At 39.8% G+C, this 13,929-nt stretch overlaps 1 protein-coding gene and 1 long non-coding RNA gene across 2 annotated transcripts in view; one reads left to right on the forward strand and one right to left on the reverse strand.

Moving 5' to 3' along the window:
- adra2a (adrenoceptor alpha 2A) overlaps positions 1–299 on the forward strand; it is a 2,388-nt gene extending 2,089 nt beyond the window's left edge. Inside the window, exon 3 of the mRNA XM_007567633.2 lies at positions 7–299. The gene's annotated coding sequence lies outside the window, so the exon portion shown is untranslated. The remainder of the gene's footprint in view (positions 1–6) is intronic.
- The window catches only part of LOC107838093 (uncharacterized), a 10,748-nt gene extending 10,182 nt beyond the window's left edge, over positions 1–566 (reverse strand). Inside the window, exon 1 of the long non-coding RNA XR_001664158.1 lies at positions 218–566. This is a non-coding gene — a long non-coding RNA (uncharacterized LOC107838093). The remainder of the gene's footprint in view (positions 1–217) is intronic.
- Positions 567–13,929: the final 13,363 nt, after the last annotated feature.

Genomic DNA, 13,929 nt, shown 5'->3' on the forward strand with positions numbered 1-13,929 from the left:
ATATATATATATATATTAGCATATATATATATATATTGTGCATCCATTGTAAAACAGTATGCCCATTGTGCATGAACCTGCAATTTGTGATCGCTCAGGAAGGTGTTTATCTGCAGACTCTTCCTTCCCTTTGAATGCATCCACCTGTCACAGCTTTAACACGACGATGGAGATCACAGAGAAAACCACAGTAAGATCATATTTTTATTGTATCTACTTTTTTTTTTAAAAGAGGCAAACATAGTGAAGTTATTGATATGTGTTGGATTTGTATGTCATAACTAAATGATTTGTCTGAGTATTTGTCTATATTTGTTTTCATGGAAACAGTATTGTACTATTTTGTATGATATGGTGATATTGATTGCAACAAAAATGATGCTGGTGAACTTGTGCTAAAGTGCAGCTTCTAAAGAATAAATAAAGCCCATTTTGTCAGAGATGGTTTAAAAAAAAAAACCTAGTGGAAAGATTGGAGTGATGATTTCGTATCATTTTGGATCTTGTCAGCGTACGTTCAAACAATTGAAAAAAAACTCTGGAGATTATGGGGAAGGAGAAAAAGGACAGAGCACAGAAAATGAAAAGCTAGAATTTGGTTTATGAAACAACCCTTGTTGTTTGCAAACAACAAGGGTTACATACACTTAGAATAAATTTCATATTATTTTGAGCTTTCAATGATTTATTTCAACAGATTTTTTTCCCCAGCTTAGACTGATTATACAACAAAAAACTGCAGTGATTTCAGCTGACTGCACAAGGTTTTGCACAAGGTTCTAGGTTTTGTCTACACCATTGATGTTTGATTAATTGTTTCTCATTCACCAGCCTTATGTTTCTTCTGACGGGATTCTGGCGGCATTTATCTCACTGCCTCTTTAGACAGAAATGTTAGAGCTCATTTAAACTGGTCAGTTTCCTCCCTTGTTTTTAAACTTAGTCTACAAGCAAAGAGGTTGTGGTAATTTCCAGAAGCCGCATTTTAGTCATATCTATTGTAGAACAGGATATGATGTGAACGTGGGCTCAGTGTTTTGTTGGATAATGCAACTATGCCTAAGTTACAATTCAGAAAACTTGAAGCCGGTCCTCATTATTCCTTATGCCACTGATGCAGCCACCACCGTGCTTAGCAGTTGGCGCAGTGTTGCTAGGCCTGGAGCCCTCACTTTGGTCCGAACATACTTCATGTTGTCAAAGTCAACTATATCAACCTTTGGCTCATCTAAATATAAAACAATCCATCAGCGAAACTAACATACAGTTTCTGAAAATGCCCCAACCATAACCCAGGTGAAAATGCATGGACTGTTCTTTAGAAAATGGGTTTGTTTCAGAAACCCAACCAGTTTACATGAACTCTATCAATTCTACTAAAATGAGGATGAAATGCTGAGGCAGACAACGCCAGAACACATCCTGGTGTGTGTTTCTTGCTTTTGAGCAATCTTTATATCAATTGGATGGGGGGTCTATTTGTCCCCTCAAATACAGTTTTGAGGAAAGTTTTATGTTCATTATCTAGCAACAATAAAAGTTCAGCAGGGACTGCACCTGCTGCCAAACATGGTGGTGGAAGGATCATGCTGTGGGGCTGTAACACTGGCAGAGGTTTTGGTAGTAAAAAAATAAAATTATGCCTTTCTTCAACTAGACCTCAAATCAACAGCTACATGGATGAAACTTGGACAATAATGGGTTTTCCAACAACAAAGCGATCCTAAACACAAATTAAAACTGATATTGGAATGCAAAAACCAGACTAACATCTGGTTTCTGCACCAGCCCAGACGTCTACCCTGCTGAAAATGTACAGACTGTGATCTGGAACAAGGCATCACGCACAAAACAAAGCTGTTTTAATTAATTCTTTCCATTTTGGCTAAAAAAAAAGGGTTTCCTGGCATTATTTTTGGAAGAATACATTTAAATAAATCTTAGGGTCGGTGCATGTAAACACTGGAAACACAATAGGTTTAGAGATATACCCCTTATTTTATTAATTTATTCTTTAATGCTGACTTGAGCTGCGTTTTTCTGCCACACTCCTGGTAGGAGCTGATAAACCCTGATGTATTCTTCACTGTCCTGCAGGGAGCTGCTGTTCAAAAGGAGAACTGCAGACTTGCCGGTCTGTTTAATCTGACCTTTTTGATAGTCTAAGAAGGCGATCGGCACTTAATGAGTCTTAAAAGAACGTGTGCAAATGTTGCTATGCTTTCCGGATTAATCCTGTTTATGACTAGATGAAGGTCTCTTATCTCAGACTTCTCAGAAATACACAACTTTTTAAAAAATTCTTTTATAGTTAGAGAGATGGCATTTTAAGGAGTTTAGTGGTGCAACTCAAAGAAGTTGCGGTTCATTTGCCACTTTGTGTTCTTCATCATGACCCAGTCAAACGCAAACCTGCTCAACTGGGTGATCTCCAGCCCCTTCTTCTGTCAAAAAGTCCAACAACCACTCACTATTTATTTAATTCAAAGAACAGACATTGCATCTCCCCTGCAGAGGAGTCATATGCAAATGGAGTCCTTTTCGACGGTCGAGCGAGAAAACCTCACGAAACTAGACGGTCCCACTGAGAGATTACCGGCGCCTCGTTCTGACGAACCCGATGCACACTGAAATTGAAACGCACTCAGTGTTTCCCTGCACGTTTGTGTAATGAGAAAGCACAGGGCGGGGGTGTGTGTGAGGGTTGGTGTGTGAGAACGTGCAAGAGTACTCACTGCACATGTAAACAGAGGGGCTGAGCTCCCTCTGCGCGGACACGTTTGCAGTCGTGCTCATAGTGAAAGGTCGGTTTGATGGATGTGGGAATTTTGCAGGGAGACTTTAGGATGTTGTTTTTATGAACGCGCCGGGGGGTGAGAGGGGACAAAATCTAATACAAGGCTTGCTAATTGTGCAGTGACAATAAGGTTTCAAGATCTATCGTATAGAAACATGAACTTCAGCACATTTTAGTTTTGCTATACTCTGTTCTGGAATAGAGTATAGCAAGAAGAAGACTGAAGACTGATGGGAGAACAGTGTCTTGTTTGCATGAGAATTTGTGCCGCTAGGACCTTTTACCATTATGTTTCATCACAACCCCCATAGTGTAAAGTAGAACATAGTGGTGAAGGAAAATGATACTTGATGTTCAACTTTTGTTATATATATAAAATAATCCCTGGAATTTGAGGAGTGCTTCTGTGTTCAGCCCCTTTGTAGCACCAACTGTCAAAGAAAATCCAGTTGCGTGTCTTTCAGGCCATGTATTGCACATAAAAAATTGATTTTGCTCATTTTTCTTTGAAAAATGGCTCAAGCTTAGTGAGACTGCATGGAGAAACTTAGTAACCCACATTTCTTAAAATCTCAATTGGATTTAGGTTTGTACTTTGGCTCGGCCCTATGAGCACATATAGTTGCATGGATTTAGCTCTGGCTGTATGTTTTCACTGCAGTTCAGGGAGAGACCAACACATCTAAGCAGATAAGCGTTGAAGCGGTTTTCAACGCTTAGCGGATGAAAAAGAGTTCATACAACTGGGCACAACAAAAGCTCAGCCGGTAGCTTCGTCTAGGAGAGACACAGAGTTAATATGGAGCTACAGCAGTCTCAATATTCACAAACTCACAGGATGATTCACAGGTGAACAGAACAAAATTCACACATGTATTTCTGATGCAGAAACAAATTTATCCTGATTTACAACCTGCTTGTGAGTCAAGCAGGTTGTGAATTTGGTTGCATTTCTGTGTGAATTTTGAGAATCCCCCTGATTTGGCTCAAACCACAAATGTTCTTGTATACAGGGAGGGAATAATCTGCAACTATTCAGATAGTTTTCTTGTTTCAGCCAATCATAAGAAGGCATCCCAGGTTATGATTTATGTACAAATCAAACAATCACATGAAGCCATTCAGTGAAGTTCAGACAATTTTATACCTCAACATGGCTTCTGGCGCTGACAGCGGAGGAGAAAGAAAAATATCTAAATTAACATATGTAGCTACTTTTCCCCGTGTAATGAGAAGTTGTTTAATTTATTTGGTATTTGGTTTCATTATTCAACTATCAACACAGACTAGCAAGCTAAGCGAGTGAGATAAACCCTGTTAAACACTTTACATATTATTCACAAGAAATTCAACTATTTGGAAAGACACCAGTGACCAGCTTGATGCTATTAGCATCCAGAAGCCCTAGCATAGCACGCTAGGTTAGCTCACTCACTCTCTAGCTTAGCTCACCTGCTTATCTTGATAGTTTATGATAATAGTTTAATAATTAAACAACTTATCATAACACGGTAAAAGCAGCTAAATATGCTAACTTGGATCTTTTACTTGTTGTTGCCATAATCCATGTTGAGGCCTGAACCGTTTGTACTTCACATGGCAACAGCACTCTATGAATGGGTTAATTTAATTGGCTTAAATCATACCGGTGTGAATGAGGGTTTCTATGATTGGCTAAAAGAAGGAAGACATCCGATTATATGCAGATCATAGCCTGTGTAAAAAATAGACATTTGTGAGTTAAGCTAAGTCAGAGTGGTTTTAAAATTCACACGCAAATGCAGCCAAGTTCACAGACCAGAAGAAGGTTGTAAAAAAAGATTAATTTGTGTGTGCACCAGAAATAAATGTGTGCAATAGCTTGACGCAAAAGTTGGACGCTCAGAATTTCATGATTGGCGGTGAATGGGTTTTGCAAGCAGCCTTTGTGTGGATGAACTTTACTCAGTGTTACAGCCAAAAAGCTTCAAACTCTTAGAACTTCTTAGGCGAATACATAATCTGTTATTCACATGCATGAGAAGATTTATGTCAGGATTTTTAATATTTCATTTAAATGCTCTGATTTCTCATTGAGCCCACTCCCCCCTTTTACGGCTCTCTGCAACTCAACTCTAATTCATGATTAATCTAGTTTAACGCTATGCTAATGTTGTGGATAGAGCAAAGACCTCTTTTCATTTCATCATTGTGGAGTTGTTCTTGATGATGACTCCTCTTTAAAGAGCATATTTATAAGTTTGTCTTTAAACTGTAAATGTGCTCTACTACCTTTATGAATTCTTCATGTGCAGTGAAACTGGGCTTCCTTTTTGGACTTTCTAGAAATTCTTCATACTTGTCTCTCAAAGCATAGAATTTTTTCTATGCATTTTTTCTTCCTGGAGACTGTATTTGTGCCTCAGGAGGTCGTCTTCACTACGTCCTGATGATGAGGTGATAAAGTGAGACTTGGACTAAGAAAAGGGCTGGATTTTTTGGAAAATGTATTTTTTGAGTGTTAAGTCATATTATAATGTCAATCACTTATGAAAAACATACCTAGAGTGTTGCTCTGATTTTTTGTGAAACCCTTAAATCTTCCATGGTAGCCATTCAGGGCTGCCTAAACTTTTCATCGTCCAATGCAGCGTCCATTTACCCAAAGCTCTGCCTCTTCAGCCTAACTCATGCCTCACCCCGTCTTCCCCTCTCCTCTCCTTTAGACTAGCAGCAGCAGCGATTAGCAAACACCTGGTGGAACTGGGAGTCCAACTGACCTTATCCAAGATACTTAAGAAAAACTGTAAACAGCATTATGGAGAAGCATTGTTGTGACGACATGCTGGAGACGAAGTGTTGGAAAGGGTAAGAGCTTCTTCAAGAGACCAAGGCCAATTTCAGGGCGTCAGACACGGCTACGGCGCAAAGTCAATTTTCTTTTAAGTAATTTTTTATATATACAGCTTTTTCGTGGCAGCTTTTATAGCACAAGGTGCTATAAAGTGGCACTATGTGCCTGGGAAATACATAACACCATCCCTTTTATACTGCAATCTATGGATGCTCTGTGCCTCAGTTTTGTCACTATTGTTTCCAATGTGGTGAATTACACCTTTAAAGTTAAATGTGAAGAAAGTCTCCAGTTTTCCATGATGGATGGATGATTTATGTAACAAGTCCTATCACAATTTGTCAAACAATCTCCTCCATGTGCAACTATATTGTAAGAAATACCAAAACAAAACCCGCAAGCTTCCGTCTTGACAATTATTATTATTCCTCCTCCAATGGCACACTTTCAACTAAGTTTGTTGTGGCAACAAAAAAAAAGAACTTGAGCTTTAAATTAGAAATAGATATTAAAAACAAACCAAAAATGCTATGCCTGATGCTCCTCCCATTACTTTGTTTTATTTGATGCCACAGTTACTATAAGTACTTAATAAAGTCTCTTTAACTGCAGATTTGACCTGACCCATTCAGTTTTTTAAATTTACTTTTCTGGCTCCCATTTTTTCCCCCCCGTCTGACTCGTGCACATCAACATCCTGCAGTGATCACATTAGGCGGATGTGGTTGCTGACAGCCTATTGGAAGAAGCCAGCTGTTAAAAGCCTGCAGAATCCCCCTCCTTCTTTCTCTCTCTATCCCCATACACACAGAAACACACACACACACACACAAACATGTAGCCTCTGGGAATCAGGGCATGGATCATCAGGTTAGAGTGCACATCCGTCTCCAAGCCTCCATGCCTTGGACGGTGGCTAAGTGTAGCTACCACTCAACGAGACGAGGACAAAATGTCAGCAGGCTCAAAAAAATGATGCAGGACAAACAAACATTTCCAGTTGGAGGAGGCATGCGGGAATGACGCTGTCCTGACTTGGAGATGAGTGCCTGTAAGTGACTGTGGGAGGGTGGGCGTGTCTGTACTTTGTACATGTGCTGTGGTTGGCAGAGGTGAGCAGGTCATGATCACAATCAAGACACCCACTGATGCTCCCACGTAGTGCTCCCTTGTATACGCTTTGTTTTATTTATTTTTTCAGAATGACATCCGCCTGTTGGAGGTGGCAGCAATATGCGTGATTATGCCCACTGATGAGTCACAGTTGTTTGCTCCTACTTTTGTTTTATTACCGACTTCATGCTGCTTCACAGGAGGTCCGCAATTCTTGTCAGTGAAATTAAACTTCCGAGAACATTTTGCAGAGTCAGACTCTGGCTGTCGGCTCCTCGCGCGTTTCGGCGTCGTCGTTTTGAACCAGGTCCCACTCTAACTAATGGAAGTCTTTGGAGCTGTTTTCCCTCGGGGTCTTCGCGGCACAACTCTGGGCAGTGGATATTTCCCAGGAAAATAATTCGCCTGGACAAATTTATTTTCCAGGAACTCATTATGATTGAGAGAAATCAGCTCTTGTCGTCTCGGAGACCACAAAGCATTACGAGACGTGATTATTAGACCTTTGAGGTAATTTGCTCTGGTTGAACGAAAGAGAAGATGCACGATTTTAAACTGACCTGACCTGCATGAAGATGTTTGCAAGCTAAATAGGCAATTGATCTGTTTGTATGTAAGTATTAGCGATATCAGTACTAAAATCGCCATCAGAAAAATTAAGACAAACCCGTCCATTAATTAGAGAACATATATTATCACTGGGGGGGAATCTGAAGTTTTCTTTTTATATATCAGCCATAAACGCTTTTCAAACTTTAAGATGGAGGGTTGTAATTAGGGTTGCATTCAATAATTCCAGCCCTAATTCAAGGTCTAATTGACATGTCCCTGGTTCTTCCCCCATTCTGTTTGGAGGAAAGAGTACAAGTTATTGTGTTCTCAAAACACAGAGTTTGGAGAAATGCAAGCACTGGATCAAGGCCTGCTGTCGACCTCATGGCAGTTAAAGGAAAATGTGATCAACGGCAACTACCACATGTTCGTCTGCATGAAGGTAACTAGTAGAAAGCTTCGCAATTTTGTCATAATTACACTGTATGATAGTCAAATCAAAAATCAATAAGTGAAGGTAGTTATGCTTGATTTTATGTGTTTAAATTCTGTTGATCCTTTGCAACTATGTCACTTATCATTCAAAGCGCCATGGTGAACGTTGGAAGTGAAGGACGGGACCATTGAACTGAGCCACACAGGTTGTTTATTCGTGGCTTCTACATGATCGAGTCGAGCTAATTTGTGTTTGAGCGTAACACACCTGGTTGGTATAGACGGCGGTATTTACAGAAGCTTGAAACAGCTAGCTTAAAAACTGACCCCTACTTCTTCCCTCCTGACGTGTTGATCAAATGACCGACGTTGCCTGAATTCACACATGATTTATACCACGTCATAAACAGTCATAAACAGTTTTCCCTTACACTGGAGAAGCATTAAAAATGTACGGAAATACGACATGCTAACCAGTTATTTTCCGTACCTGCTAGGCTACATGATGGTGGGGTATTGTTTCCATGGTTACTAATGGTTAGACCTGTACCTTCTCTATAATGTCATTTTATATCTTTTTAATCATACTTATGAACATTAATCTTCTTACCTTGTAAAAAGTGTTCGCTGCATTACACCAAGGGCTGCCAGTCATTATGATTGACCGTATATTTCCTGAGTAGTTTGTTTTTCATCCATGTCTGCTTGTGCAGCTGACCGCGCAGCATCCTGGGACTATACTTACTGCGAAATCAACTAAATAAAAGCGATATTAGGCTACCAGATGTGTGTTTTTTTTTTTTGACAGGCTTTACAGGAGCGCACAGCTTATTTTGACGTCCATCATGGCGGAGCGGACCGAGTTTTGAAGAGTGACGTCACGTGCAAAGGGTCAATAGCTAGTCAGCTCTATGGTAGCATGAAAACATGCAGTAACTGCTGTATTTTAAAGCCAGCACCTTTTTATGCTACTGTTTATTTATAAGCATTTTCCTGAAGGCAAACCAACAGATTTCCAGATCCTATTTCTGCTGATCATCAAAAACGTACAAACCAACCAGGCGAGCCATGAGCCACATACACCTAGTTTAAATAGTAATTTGAAAGATCACATTTTGAAACAATTAACAATTAACGTGCCAAAGACATCTGAACAAGATATTAGAAGCAAAAAATGCGCATGAAACATGTATAATAATTTACTGGTAATTACAAAGGTTTATGACAAACAAAACATCCCTTTGCAGTGAAAAGACCCAGATTGATAACATCCCAAACAATTACCCACAGCAAAGAGCGTCTGACACAGCTGGCATGGCTTCTTCACAAGGCTTGTATTTTTGCACCCTTTATTTTTGAACATAGAATCTGTGATACAGAAAAGACATTTTTGACAGTACATCTTCCACGGTGTCTGTGTGGAGGTCACGAAGTCACAGAATGAAGTCCCAGTAATAAGTAACTATCCCTGCACTTGAAACCAGTGTGAATGATTTCTTTTAAGAACAATATTTTCACCATCACTTTCAAGAAAGCAAATCTGCTGTTGCATTGCTCACGAACGTTCACGACCCTAATAGAAAATGGGCATTTTATTTCCAATACCCCGGCATTGCCATGTTCACACACTTTTCCATCAAGAGAAGCTACAATGAAAGGAAATGTTGGATTAATAACAAAGTCCAGAGTCACGAACACGGCTCCCAAATTGACGTCGATACACATTTCTGGCAACCTTCTCACTAGAGGTGCCATAACCTGTTGCTTAGAGTACCTATTATTGTCAATAAGCTAATTACTTTGTTTCTCTGTGTGCCATTTGTCACTTACATTTTGTTCATAGGTGTTAATCTCTAACTGCATAGCTGCTTCTTTTGTCAGATCCTTGTGGTCATCCACAATGCCGAGGTTCCCAATATCTGGCTGCCTTTGAAACTCCACATCACCACATCATAGCATCACCATCTGTTGGTCTAAACACTGGCAGGAATGACAACTGCACAAGACAGGAACTTAATGTAAGTGTGACAATATCCCCCCAAAATGTTAGGAATAGTTTAGTAAGGACTGTCTGAAGAAATTAAGAATCTTGCAAGATGTAAATTTTATTTTCTTAAGTTAATTTTGATTAAATTAAGATTTATTTAATATCTGGAGGTTAAATGCGTCTACAATTTTAACTAAAATAGTCAGCTTACAGCATTCACACTGCATTTTCGCAGGCAAAGCAATTTTTTCTAGTTTCCCTCTGCTCTATTGCGTATTGACTGAGTAATGGAGACTTACAAACCAACCTACAAAACGATAGCCCCAAGTTTAAAAAAACAAAATTATCTTATGAACATCGTAGTACACATAACAAACTGCAAAAACTGATTTCTGCGTAACTAATTTACCAAAACCCCAAAATATGCTTGCTCAATTAGATTAAAATAATAAACCATACTATGTCAATTTCAGTCAACATTTATGCAACATTATCTCATGCGCAAAGGCTGTCTACAGCTGGAATATGTGTGTAATGCTACACTCATACATGAGTTAGCATCGTCTGCTATGTGCTACAGGCTAACTGAGGCTACATTGTTGTTATTTACTAACAACAAAGTATGTAAATATAGTCAGTAGCAAAATGTATTCACCAGCTTTCTAACACTTGGTAAACAAGCTCACAATGGTAAAGATAAGTTTATGTGTAAACTCATACTTGATTAGGAAAAAATAAATGAGCCACAGACACGACCTGCTCCAGCCTGTATTGACTACGGAAGAAGGTCCGTCTTTCACTATGGCTCACTAGCGCCAGTCTCCTCCTAGTGTTTACATTTGGTTACTACATCTACACAGGGCAACCCTGAGTTCTTGCTGCAGTGCAAGGCTATAGTGCTGCCAACTGCGCCACTGCGCAGCCCTGCAGATCTGACCAGAAAGAGTTAAACACATCTGACATATAACAGACATATTTCAATTCATCACAGATGTCCATACAGGGGTGTAACACAAGAAAGTTGAAAAATCTTTAACTTTTGTCCCTGTCATATTCCATGTGTTGGTGGTGGAAACATTCACCTTTTGCTGCCATTTGTCGCTCTCAGTGTGTCGAACCCATAAGTCACCCACATCTCAATCCAGTAAATCGCTTTTGGGGTGGGTGGATGTTAAGCTGACAAATCTGCTGTACAATTCCAAAACCTTGATGACTCTATGCCAGAAAGAATCAATGTAGTTTTGAAGGAAAATGGGAATCAAAAACCCAGTACTGATGGGCATTTGTATTTTTTAAAGTATTTTTTCCCTGCAAAGTATAGCTTCTTAAGTGAATCACTTAATTTAGCTAATTCTTTCAGTGAACATCATAAACAGAGAGAGAAAAATACAGAAACAATCCAAAAGACTGCATTTAAATGAACTTCGCAAACGGCCTGATTTACAAAATGGAGCAACAGACACAAATAAAACGAATAATCAGTTCCTGAATACAATCTCGTAGATTAGTCAAGACATTTCTATTGGATGACTGATAGAGCGTCACATCCATCCATCTCTGCAGTAACACCATCTGCCCAAACAGGGTTTGCCGTTGAATTTTCCAGATGAACACAGTACACAACACCTGTCACACATCGATCATAAACTGACAAGCTGATTGGACAGATTGATGAGCTGGCAGAGTGATTTAAAAAACATTAAGGGAAGAGTATTTAAGCAAGGTGGAGCACAGAAACCTCTCCGGGGCACGGCTGACCCCGCAGTACACTTTGTAATTATCATAGGCTGGAGAAACAAACACTTGAGTGCTCCCTCACCATTATTTCAGCTCTTTGTCATGAAAACTCTGTCTCGCTGAAAGTGAGTGACAACAGAGAAGAATGTCTGCGCTCTGACATGGGAACAGTAAAGTGAACGCGAGGCAGGAAGGACAGTGTTAGTGGGTTGATACAGAGCCTGTAATGACTGTTTTGTGAGTGCTGATGGACGGGCCGGTGGGTGTTTGAAGGAGATTATACCTAAGCACTGCGCTGCTTCATCGCTGCAGCTCTTAATGACCGAGACTTAATGAAAGCAGCTGGTTCATGAATTTGGCCAAGTGTTGGTAAGTTTCAATGCGATTTCTTTTAATCTCCTCTGAAAGGGAGAGTGCTGCTGGATACTTCAAATTCAGGCTATGTTCATTTTCAAAGTCAGTCACTTAGAAACACATAATCTGGGATGAATAATCCTATATCCACTCACTGTTGTAGACGTAGCTCTATATTGGATGAACCCAGACTCAACAGTTTTGATTGGCAACCCCACGTCATTGGTCCAGAGTTTGTTGTTGTGTCTGTGTGGTAAATTTCTACTTAGGGTTAAGGTGTAGCATCTCACCTTTGGAGGGCAGAGCTGAGCAGGTGGCACCTGGTGCATCTGTACTCAGTCAGGACTCATCAGTCCTGCACCCAAAGCTTTGAAGCAGTTCGACACAAAGGTACGTCGTACGCCTCAGAAGGTGTCATATATAATCTGCTGGCCAACCGTATGAATCGAGCGCCAACTCCCTGTTTCGAAACTCCTTCGTTCACTTTGGCCAAGCAATCTCAGAAGTCTCAGTATTGTCTGGCTCATCACTATCAAGATCACAAGCAATACAGTTATCTTTGTCATATCAACGTTTAGTTTTTTGGTTCACAAATAATGGCATGGCAGTATGTGAAACACCTTTCGTAGACACCAGGATGCATATTAAATATGAGTAAATACAGTATTTTCCTGCAGTGCATTATGTGAAAACAAAGTGTTTCTTTATGAACTAACTTGTGCTGATTCAAACATACTAAAATTCATGGTAGGTTTGACCTGAATGAACTGACTAAAGGTCAAACTCCTAAAGTATTTTGGAGCGAGTAGCATCGCGTTTGAGTTACTGCTCCTTTTACATACTTTTATAAAAACATATTTTCTTCAGGTAAACTGTACAGGACATCTCACAATAAAGTAAAGTTTGTTTGATTTTATTTTTGTATCCCTCTAATACCTGGTATTTTAAAGAGGGTGTCTACACAGTCGTGAGCCCCATCATAAAAAGAAAAGCGACACAAAAGTAAGTATGCATGTTTTCCAGGGATTTTGCGATATAAAATTCTGGGGAATGCATGAAATTTAATCAAACTTTTATAAAAGACAAATCAGGGCCGCCTGCTCAGCTCTGCCCTCCAAAGGCGAGATACTACACCTTAACCCTAAGTAAAAAATTATCACACAGACACAACAACAAACCCCGGAACAATGATGTGGGGTTGCTTGCCGTTTTAATGATTCAGGTGATCCATTTGGAGTCTGGGTTCACCCAATAAAGAGCTACGTCTAAAACTGTGGGTGGATGTAGGATTATTCATCCCGGATTATGTGTTTCTAGGCGACTAACTTTGAAAATGAACATAGCCTGAATCTGAAGTATCAAGCAACGTTTGGGCAGAGTAAAAGTCGTCACAGCAACAAGAAACTTTGATCAATTACATTTTGTATTCTCTGCGAGCCTCCAGTCGCTTGTGAAGCGTTCGCTCTCAGGTTGTTCATTTTAAGGGCAGCGTGGCCTTGTTCTGCCGAGCAGATATGATGCCAGAGTGTGAGAGCATGCTCGCCAGCATTCGTCACATCTTTGTGGAGCCGATTCCCAATCTAATTAGGTTTGTTAAATTCGCCTCATGAATTTAAATGATCAAAACAATTTTCGCCATTCAACTTTCAATCTAGCGAGAAAAAAAATAAACACTCCACTGAAACAAATAGTGCTGCTGCTGCATTAACGTTATCATGTGACGTCGGCAAAGTACGCAAATGGCTCCATCATTGTTAGGCTCCAACTGTGCATGTAGATTTTCTGTAATTTTCAGTCTTCTGCTGCAAGAAATGACATTGAAAGGCAGAAAATCAGCAATTTGTGGAAACAATCAAATGTTTTATTCATGTACAGTTAATGTAACTCACACAGTATCAAGCACTCGGACTTCAGTGTTCATCCCATATTTCCGTATGGGAGCTTACGATAAATAAAGCACATAACGGTTGTCATTTCAGACCCAGGGACGCATGAATAATTCAGCAGCGCGTCGTTTTGTGTGCGGTTTAAACCTTTTATGTGAAACTAAAAGCAGAAGTAGACGCTCGCAAATGCCAGACAAAAGGATCACATTATAGTTAATTATCTGTATCATGGAAA

This window comes from Poecilia formosa, unplaced genomic scaffold (genome assembly GCF_000485575.1).
Source record: "Poecilia formosa unplaced genomic scaffold, Poecilia_formosa-5.1.2 Scaffold211, whole genome shotgun sequence".
Classification (NCBI taxonomy): Eukaryota; Metazoa; Chordata; class Actinopteri; order Cyprinodontiformes; family Poeciliidae; genus Poecilia; species Poecilia formosa.